At 37.5% G+C, this 11,331-nt stretch overlaps 1 long non-coding RNA gene across 1 annotated transcript; it reads right to left on the reverse strand.

Annotated features, from left to right (window-relative positions):
• Positions 1-4,383: 4,383 nt before the first annotated feature.
• On the reverse strand, positions 4,384-7,147 carry LOC121050362. Its single transcript, XR_005802764.1, has 5 exons — positions 6,671-7,147; positions 5,764-5,803; positions 5,563-5,649; positions 4,952-5,057; positions 4,384-4,781 (listed from the first exon to the last, which is right to left on the reverse strand). It is a non-coding gene; the product is annotated as an uncharacterized LOC121050362 (long non-coding RNA).
• Between the last annotated feature and the right edge of the window lie 4,184 nt (positions 7,148-11,331).

An 11,331-nucleotide genomic window follows, 5' to 3' on the forward strand; every position in this document is an offset into this window, starting at 1 on the left:
GGAAAATAGTGTGGCGTCGTATGAGAGGTGTCGTCTGATTCATTTTCTGTAGTAGTGGCGCTAGGTCAATTAGGTTTGACGTCTTATTTGTTTGTTTTATTCCTGTGATTACCTTGATCATCTTCAAAGTTTTGCACGTCGGTGCATTGAATCCTCGAAGCTTTGAAGTTTATATATATATATATATATATATATATATATATATATTGTAATTTAGTATTTTATTTTGCTAATATTATGACAACACAAAAGTACCAAAAAGTTATCCACTTTTAAAAAGAAAAAAGAATTATAAAAATGAAGTGAGGCATTTCAATTTTACATGTCGATGCCCAGTACCATTTAGTCTAGTGGCATAGTCTCTCATTTGAAAGTGAGAGAGTGTGAATATGACTCATCAAAAACTGTAATATTTGAGTTGTTTATCTGATAAAAAACATATCGATCAATCTGCTCACTTAAAATTAGGACCACTTCGCATAGCAACATGCATTTGTTTGACAAGGAGACTTCCACATGGAGTTCTTCGAACTTTTTAGGTTAATTCGAAATCTCAAATGATAATAAGACGTTTAGATATCTAGAACAAAAGGGTCAAATATTCTTTCGATAAAAATAATGGGGTCAAAGATTCTATTATTGAAAATGATTATGTGTGGAGATATATGTTTGTTGTGGTATCTTTGAACTTAAACGTCAGGGTGAACTTCTTAGGCCGGTGATGACTTGAAGACAAAATCCCAGTGGACCAAAGATTAGACTTGTCGTCCTTTCAAAAAAAAAAAAAGATTAGACTTGTCGTTCTTGTTCAACGTCAACCACAACAATTAACTAGGTAGTTTTCTTATGGGAAAAGAAAGCTAAATACATTGAAAGCTGCAACGATAAAACAAATCGTTGCCGACTCTTTATTTAGGGAAATGAGGTTTAAGCAAAGCAGCTTTTGATGATTAAATTTTTAAGAATTCACATAATCTGGTTAATTGATTGAAACTTCAAGATAAATAATTTATTAGATAGATAATAACATTCAATCGTCTTTCTTGAAAAGAAGTCTCTCTCTTGCTCATTCCATTAGGGTTGAGTTCTCAACAGAGTTTTTGCTTAATCTATGGCGAAACTTCTAATGATCTAATCCCAAAGTTTGGTGTCAGCACCCAACAAGCCAACGATATTTGAGGCATCTTTGGTAACATTTTACAAAATGATCATTAGAAAACTGTTTTGTTAAATGAAAACAATAAATTGGACTTTATATTTTCAAAATTCTAAGATGCGTTTGGTAGATTTAAAAAAAATAATTCTAAAAATAAAAAAACTGTGAAACCATGTTTGACATATTATCTTGACATCTAATTTCTTTCTCACGATAAATCGGACCAAAAGTACGACATCTCCCTATCAAATTTTGAAAGAAAAAAGAAATTTCTTCCTCAATATTAGGAGCCAACTTTAACACCTTCTTAAAAAAAATTTGTTTTTTGTAATTTCGTGTAAAACCTTGACCCTAATTTGCCTGTGCTTCTGAAAAGCTTATCGTCCAACTTATTCACAAGAAAATATTAAATTAGTTGAATATGAGAGCTATCCTCTCTCTCGTTCGACGACAAACCCTAGCCCTAGGGTTTTTGCAGTCGAGTTTCTTGGCCTCCAATGAGTATGCTTCTCCTCGTGAAGCTTGTCTGCCGCCCTCCTCAAGGGCGTGGTTCCCCATTGTTCAACCGGCAGGCTGTTCTATCCATTCCCTGATTTCAACCCCTCCCAGCGGTGCTCGCGGGGTGTTTGGTCGGGTTTGTGATTGCTTGAAGGACTCTCACCGGGGGAGGCTATTTTCCGATGTGATTTTGTGTGAGACAATTCGCATCTGGGATCCTGGATCTGCCTCTTTTTTGCGGGGCAGAAGGAGTTGTTGCGATGGTGGCAGGGCAGGTTTGGTGGATGCAACCGGCAATGGAGGCTTTTGGTTCCGATTTGGGAAGACGTCCGACGTTAGCAGGAGGCTGGGTCCGATCCGGAATGTTAGAGCGTGGTGGATGGCTTCTGAGTGGCAGACCACTCCTCCTCTTGGTAGTGGTCGATCCTCGATCTCCAACATGCTGGCTGTATGGGCAAGGCTGCGTCGGAATAAGGGTTCGGAGGGTCCGGCTCCATGGTTGGCTTCAGCGGCTTTTTTCTCTTCCCGGCGCAACGTTACTGATGGTGGTGGGGTGCAGCTTGTTTGGGTGCCCAGAGCGATTTCTGCTGGGCCTGGTGCTTGGGCTTGGGCATTGCTTCCAGTTGGCCTCTTATTGGCTAAGGTTCTCAGGCCTAATCAGTTTTGGGTTCGCATTTGGGATCCTGGAGGATCCCCCACTGCGCAGGGTGGTCCTGGGTTATGTCAATTAAGTTGGGGTTTTTACTTTTCTTTTCTTGCTCTAATATTGTCTAGGTTCTGGTTCTGGGTCCTATTACCATAGTGATTTCATTTGGTTGCTTTAGGGTAGCCTGCATGGCTTGATATTGACGTGGCCCTCTCGGGATAGGTCATGTTGTGTAATCACTTATATTCGAATATATGAAAGGCTTGACGTCCTATTTCACAAAAAAACTTCTTCAGAAGAAAGAGTTTTGTAATTTCAGCACCTAAATTCTATTAATTTAGAGCAATCAATTTTTCGATAAGTTATTAGTTTACACTTCACAAAGATGATTTAATATTTTTCCTTAAGAGTCAACCATTTGTAATTTTACTTGTATAAGTTCATAAATTTTATATATAAAATTAGTTGACCAATTTAAGATTCAAAAGTTCTATCCATTTAACTTTTTTTTTTTGAACCAAAGTCATTTATTTCATACAACTCAAGTCAGAATGGCATGGATACATATCTTCCCTTGTCAACTCTTGGGCAAGTTTAGGACGTGGTATGCTAGCACCACTCATTAGACAACCAGTGCTCACTTATTCCTAGCCAGCCTATTACACTATGAAACATAAACACAGTACTTAGACCCACTATAGATAGAATGATTAGTCGGGCTAATCCTCCTGGATCCCAATTACGAAACCCAATAAGACCAGAAGCCATAATTTTTGATCCCCAATTAGAATTTAATTTGAGCACCCAAACTGAGTTGGCCCCAAATCTGATTTGGGCACCCAAAGAAAACAGGGCACTCCATCTTTGGCTACACCACCATGCTTGACCGTGTCTTTCATCTCCGCCACCCCACGATCAGCGACATCCACTATTGCCGATGCAGAAACTTGCTCTACCGCACTGCGCCTCCCCTTCAATCTGCGCCTTGCTTCGGCACGGAGTCGTCCTACTCCGAACACATGTTATACTCGACTACCATGAATGATATGGCCAAACTCCACCAACCCGACCCGACCGCTGGCTGCCATTCCAGTCCTTCACGTTGATTACCAGAAGCAGTCAACCGTCCTTGATATGTAACCTTACTCACCGCCACCGCCAATCTCGCCAAGTATAGGTCGGCCTTAAGTCGACCTCTAGACGGGTGAACCCGGAACCACCAATCTCTTGCCCATCGAATCTTGGGTCGCCTTAGATCAGCCTGCCAATCCATCTCATTCGCAACATCCCTTTTATTCTAGTGAGAAGCAAAAACATGGTGATACAAGGTTTAGGGCTAGATTTGGTGGTCGCCGCACAAGATCGGCGTTGGAAGGCTAGCAGCATGTGGCTTAGGACAGAGGCCATTGCAAGCCGCCATTGATGGAGCACAGAGCTCCAGAGGCTAGGGTTTGGGGAGAGAGCCATTTTTTTTTTGGATTTCCATTTAACTAAGAATTCATTCAACTGTAGTTAATGAAAATTTCAATGCAGTCAACTTATTTAAAGAAGCACTGATAGGAGCATACAATGCGACATATATATTATTTATTTTCCTATATTTTGTCACGCAAATTCCTTTAGTCTATAGTATTTATATTTGTTTCTTGTTTTTACTTTTTAGGAGTTTTATGGAGCAAAGGAGAAAATTAAGGAGAAAACACGCATGAAAGACAAAATCGGCAAATTCGCATGTGCAAATTAGTCAACTTCTACAGAGCAATGAGAGTAGCTCATGATGAACTAGATGCTGATCTTTATATTAATGGAAATCCTCGGAAATCTAGTTTTCAGAGCCTTTTACTGTTCGTGAATATTCTTTTTTTAGAAGAAGTTATACAAGAAAGTCAGGCTGCACGTGAAACTGGTTTTTGACTGGAATTTATGTTTCGAAGCCCAAATCAATCGAGAAAAACAATGACAAGTTTTTACTGAATACACCAACTTATTATGAACATGTGGCGCAAAAGATGGAGAATTATATAAGGTGGCACTACTAGAAATTTCCCTATTCCACACTGATCTGAATTAGTCCCCTTTGTCCCAATACACATTGATAAGAGTGACTAATCTCATTAGCCACTATGCAGCCACTAATGAGGAATCAGTCCCCTCTATTGCAGGTGCTATTAGGACATTACACACCAATAAATTAACAGTGTCATACCTTCAACCAATGCAAAAATTGCATCTCAATCAGTGCCAATGCAACAACCATTATCAGTGTGTAATGGTGGTTTTGGAATACCACTGATATCAGTAAAAAAATAAGGTGCCCACCGGCACCTCTACATTAATGTACTGTATACTGTATTTTAAAAAGTATCAAACTAATCAACCTAAAAAATTACAGATAAACCCATCACAATTTAAACATCAACGACTCTTCCTCCCCAAGGCTGCAACCCTTCCTTTGATACTGCAACCCTTCCTTACGAATAACTTGCAAGATAAAATTTTCATATTTAGTTTTTATTCTAACAATTACATAGAAAAGTGATATACATTAATGCTCAAAATATTCATTATGGTAGCAAAGAAGACAAAGATAAACCAGATGCAGTATGTTTATCAACCAGACAATTCCAACCAGATGGAGTATAGATGCATACCAAATGATGGAAGTAAATCTGTTGTTCAAGTAACTCAAGTAGGAGGCTCATGGCAGTACATAAATCCTATACCATAGAAGTCGTCTCCTGTCGGTAGCAGCTGCAACTGCAATATAATGCAAATATCAAATGGTCAGAAAAAGAACAAGCATGTTTAGTTATTTAGAATCAAGCTTTCAGGAAGAGAGTGAGCAAAAAGGCAAGAGTCCTTAAATTATGGCACAGAAATATATATTTTTCCCAACTGTTTAATCTTGATGATTTAGTATACTTTGTCCAAATCACAAAAATAGCAATTTCTTTCTGGTTAGATCGAACAGAAAATGTCATCTCTAATACCAAGTCTTACCAAAAGTGCCTGACATAATCTAGTCCATTACTGTATTGGTTTTTGGTGTCAAGCAAAATAGAAACAATGAGAATAACAATGAAAACTTTCACTCATGATCCTACTGAAAACAAGTCAAAAAACAGGAATACTTGAGCAAATCATAGTAAAATTTCAATATATAAACAATACCAAGAATCAGTAAAATGCCATCCAAATCATAGAGTCCTCAATTGAAACATGTATAGAAATTAAAATACATGTAGAAAGTGAACTAAGAGACCTGAGCAGTGCATGACCGTAAGACTTTGCTGGAGTCAATTGAAGTTGCTTCAATTATCTCTTCATATTTAACATCAACCCCTGCACACTATAATTAACTAATTTAACTATATCAACAAGGTCCTCACACAAAAGCACAATAATTTAGAAATCCAACTTTACTAGCATTTTATTTCTAGGGTAATATAAGCAAGACTTATACCAAGTAGAAGGCTTCAGCGGGTTCAAACAATCTTGGACCCCTGTAGCAAGAAGAATTTGAGGCTGAGAAATGAATCAACAACAGTAGAAATACACAGTATGGACTTTAGTATTGGAACTACTAGGCCATTACATTGGGCATGAGGATTTGTACACTATATCTATGAAAACTTCAGTAACCATTACGTTTGGAGGATAATTGTAATAATGCATCATTAGATAACCTTCTGATTTGCTTCTATTTACTTCACAGTTCATATACAGAGAACTTCTCAAAAAGATATTAGCCACAGCAAGCAATGTTTGATCACACATTTTCACTTGTCAGGCTTTTCCCGGAATCACAAATATGGCAAGGTGAAATGTCTTTCTAATATGTCTTTCCCTTGCGTGTGAAGACAAGATATTCAACCCCTGGTTTTCATCTCTGCCAAGGATCCCAACAAAGTAAAATGTCTTATCGTTCAGCTATGCCCTACAGCTTCCTTGATATGAGAACTGATTAAGCTAGTTTATTGAAGTAAATGAAAAATCTAAAACAAGGTCAAGGAATTAATTTTAGCGTGATTGAAGAGTTTTGTACGAAATACATGCTCTCATATTCCTCGAGTTCAACCATTTAACCAAACCCACCATTAGCTTTATTCTACAAATAGCATTGCCTAATCCCCCTCAATTTAGTGTATAAACTACATACAAACCGCAAACTCCATCCACTATATCTGAATGAGCTTTAAGCAGAACAAACTTCAACATTTACATGCACAAAGAAAAGTTTGATTCATTTTCACAATGCAGAAGCATATTAATCCAAAATGCATATTAATAATCCAAAACCCAGAAAAATAAAGATCCAAATTTAACCATAAATATCAAAAAGCATCAAACTTTAATCAAAGTAGATTGACCTGTTTCAACGACCCGAGGCAAGAAACCGAACCCGTACCCGAAAGCTCGTCCCGACAAGAATGAACATTATGGAACTGATCGACATCGAGCTTTGTTCATGATCCCAATGGTGAAGTAAATACTATCGGACGGCTGTAAATCGACCCTAATCTCATCCACATCAAACCAAAAGAACAATCTTTGTACCTGAATGCCCTTCAGATCCGTGATCGCGCAGTAGCTTAGCTTTCCGGTGATGCGGGTCTCGTAGTACACCAAGTACTCGAACTGAATATAGCACAGTTTCTCCAAAACGATGACAAATCGGTCATCCCTGGCTGACAAGTGATGGGAGACGATCTTATCCTTATTGCAACAATCACCCAGAAGATTGAAAACACTAAGAGGAGAGAGATCAAAAATTAGAAGGGGAGAAAAAAGTAGATCTTGTTTAGGTATGGAGGAGACGGAGGGAGGGAGGGAGAGAGAGAGAGAGAGAGAGAGAGAGAGAGAGAGAGAGAGAGAGAGAGAGAGAGAGAGAGAGAGAGAGAGAGAGAGAGAGAGATTTGGTTTGAAGTTTTGGACTTTGAACGGGTGAAGGGGTTATATTGAAGGAAGTTTTCCCTTATTGTTCGATCAGCTCTTCATCACTAATACCACGGCTAAAAATGATTGTCAAAACCGATAACTGACACACGTCAGCTCCACTACCGTGTTTGACACTGATATAGCGGGTTAAATTATAAATTAATCACAAATATATGCATTTCATCACTTACCCACTGTTGTATAGTGTGAACAAAATTCATCCCACCAATAATTCAAATCAGTGGCTTACTATTAATTTCCATTTCCCGCTGATAATTTTTAGTGCCTACTAGTTAGTCCCTATTGGGGAAATTTCTAGTAGTGTGGCGTGCTTCCATTAGTCCTATGTATATGCACCAATCATAAAATTTAAAGGCAAACCTACTTCAACTTGGACAAGGAAAACTAAGGTGACATGGAGAGGAATCAAGGGAGGCATGATCACTATATAAAGATCCTCGAATCACATAATTCACCACCACACCCTGAACATTCTCTTCTATCTCTCTCTTGTTCATCCGCCACCATCTTTTTCTTCCTTTTCCTTTTCTCTTTTTTATTATACTATGTTTTATTTTGTGTTTTCCAAAACTAAGCGTATCTAACTTTCTTTTTGTTAGGGGCGAAGTTTGAAGCCCCAATTATGTGACAAACTCTTTGTTATGAAATCTAAGTTTCCAAAACTTTACTGGTTAGATTGATTGTTTGATTTCATTAGATTGATATCTTTTATATGTTTATGTTCTTTGGATGCATACTTAGGATATAAGCATGTAATTGGAGATAGGACTTAGAAACAATTCACCTAATAATTTTTTGTTCTATGTTCATAAGTAGCGACAACTTTTCGATGAAATTTAAATGAAACAATTAGAATTGCATGCTAGGTCGGCATTCCACACAAGAATGTTGTTTTGTAATCAATCAAATTTCCATATGATCTTAATGCTTCAAATTTGATGTTGATAAGATAGCGTTCTATACCTTGATTGCGTACTTGATAAGCTTAGCTATGATGTGGTCACGTAGACTAAGTAATTAGGGGAAGTAAAATATGGGACATTGTTTGCGTAAACGTGTTTCTTGATTGATTTCTTTCTCGTAAATTTAGTAATTGAAATTAGGATGCATAACTTGTTTTGATAAACATATGATCATTATGAGAAGCATATGATCATTAGAAGAAGTGGAAAGGGAGATGATTAAATTGAAGTTTTTTCTTAAGCAAATGACCATCTAGATGATGGATTTGAAGGATCGGTTAAGGTCTAAACAACACCGTCACTGATATATGTGTGAAATTCATTCATCAGGACTCTCACGAATATTTGTGTGTACGTATCTCAAAGATTATGTCCGCATCAATTTTGATGTTTCACACAGATGTTCATTTTTGATAAAGTAATATGGGGTTCACATCTAAAACCAATTAGCAATGGATGGAGTGGCTCAAACCTTTATAAATCCATAGGCAAGGTCCCATTTTTTCCATGTGGGATGTATATATTCTCAACATGCCCCCACACGTGTGGTGAATTTTCAAACCATACACATAGACAACTTTGGGTGATGTGGAGCCCGTGTGGCCATGAGGCATGCACACGTGGGATAACCTGGCTCTGATACCATGATAAAGTAATTTGTATTCAGACTTATTTTTCTACTTTATACTTCTACATTTACTTAATATGAGTAACTTTGAAAGCTTGAAGACGAAGCAAATAGAGAGACAAGAGAGGAAGCTCTCTAACTGTATTGAACATAATGATCGAGAAGTTTTTAGTACAGGGTTTATATAGTAGCTAGATACTGAAAGAGATAACAGACACGTGTCAGCTCACAACACAACATGAGCTAATTACTAACAGAAAGCTTAATTAGCTAAAACTGACTATTAACCCTAATTAGCTGAAATACTACTAATTAGTCAAGCTGTCAAACTAAAGCTAGATGGTTAACACCACCAATAGCAACAACTTGCCTAGGAGCAGATCTTTGGGGACAAGTTTTAGCAATATGACCAAATTATGAGCATATTTGACAATTATCACTAGGGAAAGAAACACTCTGATGATGAACTCCACCAGAAAAATCATAATCATGACAACCATTTGAATTCCTCAAGTCTGTGGACTTCGCAGAGCCAAGATTGTTGGAAATACCACCAGTGTTGTAGCACTTTGAGTTTCCACAATGATTAATAAATCTTCTAGATTGCACAGAACCAACATCTAACTTCCTATATGCATAGCAATTATAATTTCGATATGGTCCATGAGAAAAGTTATGATGGTACCTGTCACCACCTTTACCTTGATTCCTTGGATGAAAATATCTTGTGAGAACCAAGTTGTACAATCCTTGAGCATGTGCACTGACATGATGGGATTTAGAAAGCTGGCAGTCTTGGTTTCTTGTAGCTATTAAAGTCATTGGAGTAGAGGCAATGATCTTTTGTTCTTGATCAAGAGAGTCTTGGTTTCTTGCAGCTGTTAAAGTAATTGGAGCAGAGGTAATAATCTTTTGTTCTCGATCAAGATCAGCTTCAACATCTAAGAGTAGTGTACGAAGTTCTGGTAGAGATGTAGATGATTCCTTAGTACGAATGATCAATCTGATAGTTGCTCAATCTGATAGTTGCATATTCAGCAAGTAGCCCATTCAAGATCAAACTCACTATTTCATCATCGGGAATAAGAATTCCAGCTACAAAGAGTTCGTCCCGAACAGTTTTAAAGTGTTCTATATACCTGTCAATACTATCCTTACCTTTCCGGATTTTCTGCATGGACGTCTTTAGCTCAAAAGTTTTGAACTTTGAAAGTTTAGCATATCTATCTTCAAGGGAATACTAAACTTCTTTTGAGGTTTTACTCCCAACAATGAATGAAAGGGCTGAAGATGACAAAGTACCAGCTAGTAGAGCCATTAGAGCAGAGTCATGCTTCCTTCAGTACTTATACTCTTATGTAAGCTTAGGGGTAGTTCCAGCCTCTTGTGCAACTTTGTATCGTGAAGGACAAGGGATAGACCCATCAATATATCCCATTAGATCACACCCTACCAACAGTGACTGGAGCGTAAATCGCCAAGACACGTAATTAGTGTCATCTAGCTTAAAAGTGATGATATTGGAGAAGTTGGAAAGGAGATAACTGTCCAACTGATTGCTATTCATGGTCCTTGTAGTACCAGATTCTTCTTCACAAGAAACCAAATGCAGAATCACCCAATTACTTTTGAACCCAACTGTACCAGACACTTTACCTCATCCAATACAATAGCAGAAAATCACCCAAATATTACTGAATCTAGTGACACCAAACACTATCCATGATGCAGAGTCTTCTCCTAGCAACAACAACTAATTCTTTACCAACTTTCAATTTTGGACAATAACCATTCCAAATAGTAGAAATGGCAAAGAATTGAATTCCATATAGTAGAAAGAACTCCAACCACCCGTTGAAAACAATATAGCCAATGGAAAAACTTCCTGACTTTCACTTATGTTCAAATGTAGTCAAAAGTTCTACTATACTGCAATTATTTGTCCAAGAAATCACTATTCAGAGAACCCGTTCTGATACCATGATAAAGTAATCTGGGGTTCACATCCAAAACCAATTAGCAATGGATGGAGTGGCCCAAACCCTTATAAATCTATAGGCAAGGTCCCATATACTTCATTTACTTTCATTTATAGACAAGGTTGTATATGGAAAAACTTCTTGACTTTCACTTATGTTCAAATTCACAGGCATCACTATGACTTTAACTTATGTTCAAGAAATCACTATTCAGAGAACAAGGCTTCACAACACTTGTGTAGAACATATGCTTTAAACTACCAGCAAATTCAGACCACCATTTCATCACTCTTCTTGAATACAGTACTTAACCAATATATTTCTTTCAAATTTCTTTGTCAACAATCAATCAAGCATAGACATCATACTTCGGTCAACAACCAATTCGAGAAACCCCAAATCACAATAGTAAGAAGCTCTGAACTAAAATCCCCAAATGTCTAGGGTTTGTAAACAGATCAAGATTTCAACTTATCACTTATGCAACTACTTTGAGCTTCAGA

This window comes from Rosa chinensis, chromosome 7, assembly GCF_002994745.2.
Source record: "Rosa chinensis cultivar Old Blush chromosome 7, RchiOBHm-V2, whole genome shotgun sequence".
NCBI lineage: Eukaryota > Viridiplantae > Streptophyta > Magnoliopsida > Rosales > Rosaceae > Rosa > Rosa chinensis.